The sequence below is a fragment of the Hemiscyllium ocellatum genome, chromosome 33, assembly GCF_020745735.1.
Source record: "Hemiscyllium ocellatum isolate sHemOce1 chromosome 33, sHemOce1.pat.X.cur, whole genome shotgun sequence".
In the NCBI taxonomy this organism is placed as follows: Eukaryota; Metazoa; Chordata; class Chondrichthyes; order Orectolobiformes; family Hemiscylliidae; genus Hemiscyllium; species Hemiscyllium ocellatum.
Window position 1 is genome coordinate 11571417 of NC_083433.1, and position 10290 is coordinate 11581706.

At 43.2% G+C, this 10290-nt stretch overlaps 1 non-coding gene across 1 annotated transcript; it reads right to left on the bottom strand.

Annotated features, from left to right (window-relative positions):
* Window positions 1-9492: 9492 nt before the first annotated feature.
* On the bottom strand, window positions 9493-9565 carry trnak-uuu (transfer RNA lysine (anticodon UUU)). The gene has a single exon. It is a non-coding gene; the product is annotated as a tRNA-Lys (tRNA).
* Between the last annotated feature and the right edge of the window lie 725 nt (window positions 9566-10290).

A 10290-nucleotide genomic window follows, 5' to 3' on the forward strand; every position in this document is an offset into this window, starting at 1 on the left:
ATTTGAGGGATGTGGGAGAGCTCAGATAAATTCAAATTCTGTGGACTGCAGGTCAAAGAGGTAAATACCCTTAGGGGTATGGTTAGGAAGGCAGGGGCTGACATCCCTATCTTCCCCCATCTCTGCGGGGGAAGCCATCTCCATAAAACTGGCAGTTTTCAGACAGTGATGGTGGCGTGGGTGGGGGAAGAGTCTCACACACCATTGGTAGAAAGCTGTCTGACCTACAAAATGACCCTTAACAAGGCCTTTAATTGTAACAAGCAGATGCTCATCACTTTAGCACAGAAAGCCTATACAGTTTGCTGCTAACCACCGGGAACAGGCCTGAGTCCGGGTTGGGGAGGTGGGGGGGGGGGGGGAGCTTAATCAGGGTAAGGCTTCTGTCATTTTACTGCCAACCCGCTTCTCAGGTTGGTACCTGTATGTTGGTAAAGTTCCGCCCATTTGACTCTGTCATCTTGAGGAGGGTACAGTTCCTCGTGGCTTTCTCCATGGCAAACTCTTGACCAATCAATGTCACTTTTCTAACCAATCAGCATCCTTTTCTCCTGTAATACAAGTTATTGTGATCATTCAAAGTTTGTCATTTGTGTATTTGTCCCGATGGGTGCAAGACAACAGGCTTCAGTAAATTATCTTTTCCTCAGTAATATTCAAATTCTGTTCTGTTTTGTCAACAGCTTATTGTTGCCAGGTTTCTGTCTGTTGCTGCTATACCCTCTGCCTTCCAAGACTGTGGTATGATCCATGTATTTTTTCAACCTATTTATCTATAGTAACTGTGTGATTAACATTCTACTTGGCAGGTGAAATATGGAAATGTCGGAAAACAGGTACAACAAGAAGTGTCCTACTGAAAATCACATCATCTCACAACACAGTACAAGGGTGTAGGGAAAGCTATTGAATGTAATAAAATCATGCACTCTCAAGAGATCAATTCCTCCTCTTTATCTACATGTTATTAATGTCAGCTGTGACTTGTAGATATCACAACACGCTTCTAAGTCCCGAAGGATGTGAGTTCAAGAGAAACTTCAGAAAATTGAACGCATAATCTAGGCTGACATTGCAGTCCTGAGGGAGTGCTGCAATGTCAGAATTGACCCCTTTCGGATGAGATGTTAAACCAAGGCCTTGTCTGTTCTCTTCCAGGATCAACAGAAAAAGTACCATGGGGCTATTTTAAAGAGGAGAAGATTAATTATTCCCTCTTATTCTGACAAATATGTTCCCAGCATAGGAGATATAATGTTGCCATTAACAGGACCACCAGAATCTATCTGCCTTTGAATAGACAATGCAGTTGCAACATGGTACAGAAAAACAAGTCTTTCAGATACAATCCTCATACATGTATTTTTAAAACAATTTCTGTGTTCTCATTTAACTTGAAAATGCAGGGCACAAATCACATACTAAAATGATGCAACAAACTGTTTAGAACCCAGCTATTGTGAACTGTAAAATGTATAAATAGAAGAATTAATGTCTTGGGGGGGGGGGGGGGGGTCGTGGAGATCCTGTCAATTTTAAGAAATTTGGCTTGCAATTAGTAAACTGGCATTTTGAAAACATTGCAAACAAGCATTTCATTTCACAATGCACACCCAGTTATCAAATTGGCAGCCAATTTATTAAAATAGTAAATTCATCTAACTACTGAGATGGAGGTTTTAATACAATGCACTGATGATTCATGTATTTATTTCACAGGCTTTGGCTACTATATTCCCAAAGAGAAATTACCAATAGCATGAACACATTTAGGTCCTCATTTTTAAAGAATCTGACAATAGTTGCCAAGGTGATAATCAATCCCAGTGATTGACAGGCATGTGAACCCTGGGGATTTTTTTTACTGTGCGTTTGCGCATGCGTGTGTGGTACTCCACCTAGTGGTGGCACTGCCCTCAAATGCAGATAATGATAAATGATTATTTGGTTGTTATCATGTTGCTGTTTGTTGGAGTTTGCTGTGTATAAATTAGCGATCACATATCCCACATGACTACAGTGACTGTGCTTTAAAAGTCTGGAAAAGGGCTTTGAGAAAGCTGGAAAAGAACATTTTGGGATACAACATATAAGTAGCTGAAGATGTGGTGGGTGTAACATGCTCGCGAAGAACAGTTGAATCTGGACTGACAGTTCCCAATTCTCTCACCATTAGGAGATTTCCTCATCTCCTGTCTGGGTCAGTTGTAAACTCATTCATGGAAATCAGTTGCAGCAATTGCCTGTCAATTTCATTATCACATTACTGGGAGTGAAATCTAAATGAACCTTTCTCATCCTTTGCCCAAGGACTCCCTTAAATTGTTTTCAAATTCTTCCATGGCCTGGCACACCCCTCCCTCTCTGTAATCTCCTCTCTCTCTGTAATCTCCTCTAGATCCATAAACTTTGAGAAGAATGGGCTCTTTGAATTGTGGCTGTTGTGCAGACCTTATTTTAATTATTCCACTATTGGAATCCAAGTCTTAATTGGCCAAATTTGAGAATGCGCTCCCTACATCTTTCCCCCATTTTCCACTACCTAGACACTCCTCTTTGACCAAGCTCTTGATCATTAAATGGTTGGGTGTGGAATGTTGTTTTATCACTCTCCTGCGAAGAGGGTACTTGGGGTGTTTCATACCAAATAGTCATTTGGTAATACAGTACTTAAGTCTTGCAGTTTTATCTAGTTGCTGTGATGGGATTTGAACCCCATGTCCCTAGGGCATCAGTTTGTGCTTCAGGATTACCAGTTTAGCTACATTAACTCCACCAACTCCCCAGAAACAGGGTAGCAAATGGTATAATAATAGCAGCCACAACTTATTTTTATATTGCTGATGAAAGACACATTTTGTCAAAGCTTTTCATTTTCCATTCATCAGGACAATTTGCAAGAATATCAATTTAAGGTTTTGTTCAGAGGAAGGAATGTATTCAGCAGATGTACAGTTTTTAGTTTGTAGTAACCTCCAGACCAATAGATCTGGAAAGAAGTCCTCAATATTTTGACTCAGGTAAGTGGAGCAGAAAAAAAAACTGTTTTTTTCTCTGAAGTTCAATGAGGAGAATGTAGTGAGTTAGCCTGCGTCTGTTTGTCTCTTGGAGAAATAGGCAGAATCACATCTGGTGTGTGCAGAAAGTCAGCAAAAAGAAATGCCTGTGACCTCATCATGAGTGTGAAATTTTAAAGTGAACATAGGAGCAATACTTTACTGGAGTTGAGTTTCGATGGAAGATACTGCCAGGAAAAAGGGTTGAATCTTCCTTTTCTGCTGTTATGATAAATTCATTCCAAATTGTAAACTAGCTTTGTTTTCTTTCCCTTATCTCGAATAAATTTATGTTCTTTTGTTAAAAATACATCAGTAGCCTCATACAATTATGTTCAGAAATTGATCATTGCAGTAAGTCAGTTGCAAGCCAAGTTTTACTCTGCAAACTCATTTGTTTAGTATTACCATCAACTAGGATTATAACTTTCGGTCAGCAACAAGATGGTACAGGAATCTCCATAAAGTGCCTTGTGTAATACTTTACATCTAATTGTTCCTGAAGTGATGTAAGAAAACTCCATTAGTAGCTATTCACCCTCCCAGGCTGACTGGCATTCACTCCTTTATCTGTCCAACTGATCTTCTCTCTCCTTTAGCTCCATCACCATGTATTATTCACTCTTTATGCCCTTCTATCCTCTGCATAAAAATAATCAACATTTTCCGAGTTACAGTTCTGAAGAAGTGTTACTGAACCCAAAACATTAACTCTGATTTCTCTCCACTGATGCTGCCAGACCTGCTAAGCTTTTCCAGCAATTTTTGTTTTTGTTTCTGATTTCCAACATTGTCGGTTCTTTCATTTTTTTAATTAAGAAAACTCCTCCCCACGTTACCATCTCCATAACAACCACTTGTTACCATCCTCAAGAGAGTCATGTGAAATGGTCCTTATTAACCTCTAGCTTAACCTTTCTTTTCCTTCACTTGTTTGAGCGTTTTATTGTTCTATTAACTAGCAATAAGTTACCATGGAAATGTCTATCCAAGTAAATACTATGGCCTCATTCAAGACTAGTGGGGGCTGCGTGGGGGGTGGGTGGAGGGGTATAATGGCATGTAAGCTCAGGTTCCGGATCTCCATCCAGCTCCCAAGGTGAACTGTATTAAGAGGCCAACAAAGACCTGTAAACAACGAGAGCCAATAGGCCACATCCTCCCAATCACGAGGGAGACTGATTCAGAAGGGAATGGAGGCTGACTGCTCCCTGGTTTCACTTGGAAAGAGGACAAATGGAATTTTCTTTCAATCTCCATAGCTTGCAGAACAAAGGCAGCATTTGTGGCCTCTTCCGAAATGCCCTGGCAACTGAGTGGCTTGCTTTAGGTAGGCCGTTTCATCGAGTGCGTCATGGGGATACTGGAGTCACTGGAGTGGGGGCCAGACTGGGCAGAATTACAGGTTTCCCCTCCCCAGAGTAGGACAACCAGATTTTCAAAAGACAAATCCAAGAGCTCCCTGAGGTAATGTTTCCTCATAACGCAGATCTCCCTTCGCAGTGTCTCAACACCTTCTCGGTAACGGGGCGTGGATGTGAACTGGCACCTTTTCTGCTTTTTCAAAGTTAATGCAAGTCCCAAGGAAACCATGCTCTGGTGATGCAAATAAGTTGTGCCTTCTGCCTTCCTGTCCCACCCCCACTCACACGGAAATACTTCCCACACATTATCCCGCAGTGTCACGTAATGGGATGAAACAGTGTGCGATACCAACTGTTTGCAGGTGGCGAAGGGCCACCAATGGTGTTGATTGCAAGGTGAAGCCACAGATCAAGGATGTATGCATGAACCTAACTGCAGTGAATTCATTCAAACTCATTCCATTCCTGCAGAATCAATGGGGAATCTGGAAAGCAGAATCTGTGAACCATCTTGAGGGAAATGTCAGGACACTAGGACATTTAATTAAAATTCCAGACTGTCCTGGCCAAACCCGAACACTATATCAGCCAAGATCATTGGTCACTCCCTAAGAGTTGGCCAAAACTAATAGGAAAATAAGTAGGCCATTCAGCCAATTGAGTCTGCTCTGTCAGTCAATAACATAATGGTTGATCTGATAATTTTCAAATCCCCTTTCCTATCTTTTCTCCATAGTCCTTGATGCCATTACTGATTAAAGACCTGTCTATCTCAGTCTTAAATATACATAATGATCCAGATACAATAGCCCTCTGCAGTAAAGAATTCCACAGATTCACTGCCCTCTCAGAGAAGAAACTCCTTCTTATTTCTGTCTTAAATTCTGAGATTATATCCTCTGGTCCTGGACTCTCCGCAAGGGGAAACAACTTTTCCACATTTACCTTACCAAGTCCCCTTAAGATCTTGTATGTTTCAAAAAGATCGCCTCCCATTCTTCTATATTCCAACAAGTACAGGCCCAATCTACTCAACTCTCTTCATAAGAAAGTCCCTCCATTGCCATTATCAGCCCAGACACCCTTCTTTGGACTGCCTCCAATGCCAATCTAGCTTTCCTTAGATAACTGGTCGGCTGTAGTCTGAGTAGTGCCTGGTATATATTTAGCAAAACCTCCCTACTTTTATTCGCTTTGAAATAAAGGCCATCATTCCATTAGTCTTCCCTATTACTTGGATGCTTTTATGATTCATGGACATGGAGTCCCAAGTCCCTCTGCTATAATTTTTCTCCATTTAAGTAATATTCAGCTCCTCTGTTCCGCCTGTCAAAGTGCATAACCTCTCATTTCCCCACATTATATTCCATCTGCTAAGTTTTTACCCACATATTTAACCTGTCTATGTCCCTCTGCTGACTCATTGTGTCATCCTCACCACTTGCCTTCCCACCTGTTGTTGTGTCATCTACAAACTTGGCTGCATTCACTTTCCCATCTGGTTTTTCCCACAATCCAGAAGCATCCCTAAATTGTTTTATTTTTCTAATCTTATTGTTTCAGTCCACTAATTTCCATTCAATTCTGTAATTTAGCCTGGTTGGGTTTGAACCCATGACCTCTGACTCTGTCCCTTAAAAAAAACTGCACTAATCCATATGTTTACGGAGAAATTATAGGTTATAACCAACCAAAACAGGTTAGGCTTACTCAGAAAGTTTCCTATGTTCTCAGTGCTATGTTTAAAGGGACATTCTCTATGGTTTTCAAAGATTGTAAGATTGAGGAACTGGACAAAATTGTTACGCAAGCAAGAAGATGAATGTTGGCTTGGTTCAACATGTCATTTATTTGAATGCATAAAGGGGGAAAAGGGCAAATTTAGTGTAAGGAAAGCTCTGGTGAAAAATGCCATCAGGTATTTTGAAGGGCAGCCAGATGATCAGATGAGGAGAAAACAAATAGAAGGTTTGTGCTGATAGAGTGAGATGAAAAGAGAAGTGAGGAGGTACATTGGAAACATAAAACAGGAGCCTGTGGAGAAGAAGCTGGGTTTCTACTTGTGATGAGCCTCATCAAGTTCAGTTGGGTGTCTATGGGTTGTGTGTGTGGGGACCTTTGCCAGACAGACACAGTGCTCTGCTGTGGAGTGGAATAAGGGTCAGTGAGGTCTGGAGTGCTCTGGTGAGGTGGAAGGGGATTGCTTTTGGAATGTGTTGAGTAGGAACTGAGCCCTCTTGCTGAAATAAATAGCTTGCTTTCCCCCTCTCTCCCAATTCCAGGTAGCTTTTATTTTACATGGGGAGCACCTCTCTTCTGGCACTATACCCCATAACCACCGGTCAGTCCTGACCGGCTGTTGCCAACTTGGAAATGGGGGTTTTCTCTGGAGGAATTGCCACATGGCTGCCCATCGTAATCACTGTGCATATGGGTGGAATGGCCTCTTGCATTAGCTGTAGATTTTGTGCATCCCCCCCTCCACACCACTTTCAAGACATTGTCATCAAGCCAGAATGGTTTTGATGTTGGGGGAGGGTCTTCCTAGGATTTAAAGATTGGTCTCCTGGTCGGCATTCATAGTTCATGTTTCCTTTTTCATTATTGCTGAATATTTTCTGTTACTGGTGAAACAGCAGTGTTATTTGAGTGGCACAGGGAGATCGGCTGGAGGGTAGAAGGGATGACATGTGGCAATATCTATAGAAAAACATCCATTTCAGAGGTCTCAATATCAGCCAGGAGTGGCTCAGGTGGGGAAACCATAATGCTGTTGGTCCATCTGCTGAAGTGAACATTGCGAGGTTTGTGAAGGCTTGTAGCTCAGGTTGAGGTTTAGGGTGTATATTTGCTCGCTGAGCTGTAGGTTTGATATCCAGACGTTTCATTTCCTGGCTAGGTAACATCATCAGTGGCCACCTTCAAGTGAAGCGAAGCTGTTGTCTCCTGCTTTCTATTTATATGTTTGTCCTGGATGGGGTTCCTGGGGTTTGTGGTGATGTCATTTCCTGTTCGTTTCTGAGGGGTTGATAGATGGTATATAGATCTATGTGTTTGTTTATGGCGTTGTGATTGGAGTGCCAGACCTCTAGGAAATCTCTGGCATGTCTTTGCTTAGGCTGTCTCAAGATAGATGTGTTGTTCCAGTCAAATTGGTGTTTTTTTTTCATCCATGTGTGGGGCTACGAGGGAGAGAGGGTCGCTTGTAGCCCTACACACGGATGAAAAAAACCCACCAATTCGACTGGGACAACACATCTATCCTGGGACACGCTAAGCAAAGACATGCCAGAGAATTCCTCGAGGCCTGGCACCCAATCACAACGCCATAAACAAACACATAGATCTATATACCATCTATCAACCCCTCAGAAATGAACAAGAAATGACATCACCACAAACCCCAGGAACCCCATCCAGGACAAACATATAAATAGAAAGCAGGAGACAACAGCTTCACTTCACTTGGAGGTCGCCACTGATGATGTTACCTAGCCAGGTAATGAAACGTCTGGATATCAAACCTACAGCTCAGCGAGCAAACCGACACCCTAGAAGTGAACATTATATGAGAGTTGGAGAAAAACAGCGAGATAAGTACCGAGCTCCGATTTCAGGGAGTGACCTCAGTTCCTATCCTCAAAACTTTCCAAAAGCAGTGACTCTTCCCCTCACCATAACATTCCGACCTCACCTAGAAACATCGAAAATCAGAGCAGGAGTAGGCCATTCAGCCCTTCGAGCCTGCTCTGCCATTCAGTATGATCATGGCTGATCTTCCAAGTCAGTACCCTGTTCCTACTTTGTCCGAATACTCTTTGATCAGTGAGCAAACATACATCCAGAATGTCAACCTGAGCTATAAATCTTCTCAAAACTCACTCTTTGATCCCTTTAGTCTTCAGACCCATCTCTGGCTCCTTCTTGAAAACATGTGGCCTTCACCACTTTCTGTGACAGAGAACTCCACAGACTCACCATGACCTTGGTGAAGAAATTTCTCCTCATCTCAGTCCAAAATGGTCTATCCCATATTCTTAAACTCTGGCCCCTGGTTCTAGACTCCCTGCTAATCAACAAAATGCTTCCTACATTTGCCCTGTCTAATCCTGTGTGAATTTTGTAGGTTTCTGTAAGATCCCTGTCTCATTCTTCTGAAGTCCTGCGAATAAAGCCCTAATTGGTTCAGTCTCTCTTCATATGTCAGTCCATCCATGCATCCAAGGAATTGGCCTGGTAAATATTCGTCACAATCCCTCCATAAGATTAGATTACCTACAGTGTGGAAACAGGCCCTTCAGCCCACCGAATCCACACCGACCCTCCAAAGAGTAACCCACCCAGCCCCATTTCCCTCTGACTAATGCACCTAACATGACCTGCACATCTTTGGATTGTGGGAGGAAACCCACGCAGTCACAGAGAGAATGTGCAAACTCCACACAGACAGTCACCCAAGGCTGGAATTGAACCTGGGTGTCTGGTACTGTGAGGCAGCAGTGCTAACTACTGAGCCACTGTGCCACCCCAACATGAAGCTGACCTTCCAACAGACATTTCATAGAATTCCAACAGTGTGGAAGCAGACCATTCAGCTCACATAGGCCTCCCAAAGAGCAACCCATCCTCCTCCACCCTATCCCTGTAACCTTGCATTTCCCAAGGCCATAGCCTGCACACTAAGGGCAATTTCACAGCCTATCCACCAAACCTGCACAACTTTAGACTATGAGAAGAAACTGGAGCACCCAGAGGAAACTCACACAGACGCAGGTCGAAGGTGCAAACTCCACACAGACAGTCACCCGAGGTTGGGATCGAACCCGAGTCCCTGGCGCTGTGAGGCAGCAATGCTAACCACTGAGCCACCATGCCACCCAAAGAAATCAAGTCAAACAGAAGCCATGCATTGTGGGCGAAACACAGCCAGTATAGCAGCAACTGCAACAGTTCAGAAATCTAGCCAAATCTGACCTGTGCTTGCTTCCCACAGCCATCACGTGAGGCGTATTGAGTTTGATTTGCTAGCACTGCGTGTTCTCTCTTCCATGGCAGTGCAATTTAAAAGCGACTGCCCAAGCAGGGACTTGAATCCTGGACCCTCAGATTAAAAGTCTGATGCTCTACCGACTGAGCCACCCGGGCTCATGTAAAAAAATATGGAATGCTTCACGAATTTGCGTGTCCTTACTTAACTTGCCTTATCATACTCCACAGCAGAGTGCTGTGCACTTGTTTGGTACAGGTCATCACATGTACAACTTGTGGACACTCAGCTGAACTCAACAATGCACAACTGGAATACTTCGCTTAACACTCTTGGTTTCCTTTCCTTGCAAACATCACTCTCTCATATATCCATCACTGACAAAACCCCACAAACTGGGAGCAACCATTGTTGCTTCATTTTCCACCCCAGCTTGACTCGTTCAATCTACCTACAGCCTGCCTCCTGTCTCGATGTCTCATTATAAATCTACATTCTGAGAAAAATTTGCCAGGAGACATCTTTTGGATCAAGGGTGTGGGGAAGTTGCGACCAAACTCCTTGTGACAAATTCTTAGCTGTTGAATGCTGGGATTTGAGCTACCGGAGCAAGAGTGGTTCTTTCCTGAACGATTCAGGACAAGTCAGGGCCCCTGCATCCCACTGGGTTACAAACCCTTTTATGCACCTGTGGAGAGGCACCTACAATGCTGCACACTATCCAACTGTGATCCCTCCACTAGACTCAGTGGTGACATGGGTTTCCTCTGGGTGCTCCGGTTTCCTCCCACTGTCCAAAAATGTGCAAGTTAGGTGAATTGGCCGTGTTAAATTGCCCGTAGTGTTAGGAAAAGGGGTAAATGTAGGGGAATAGGTCTCGGTG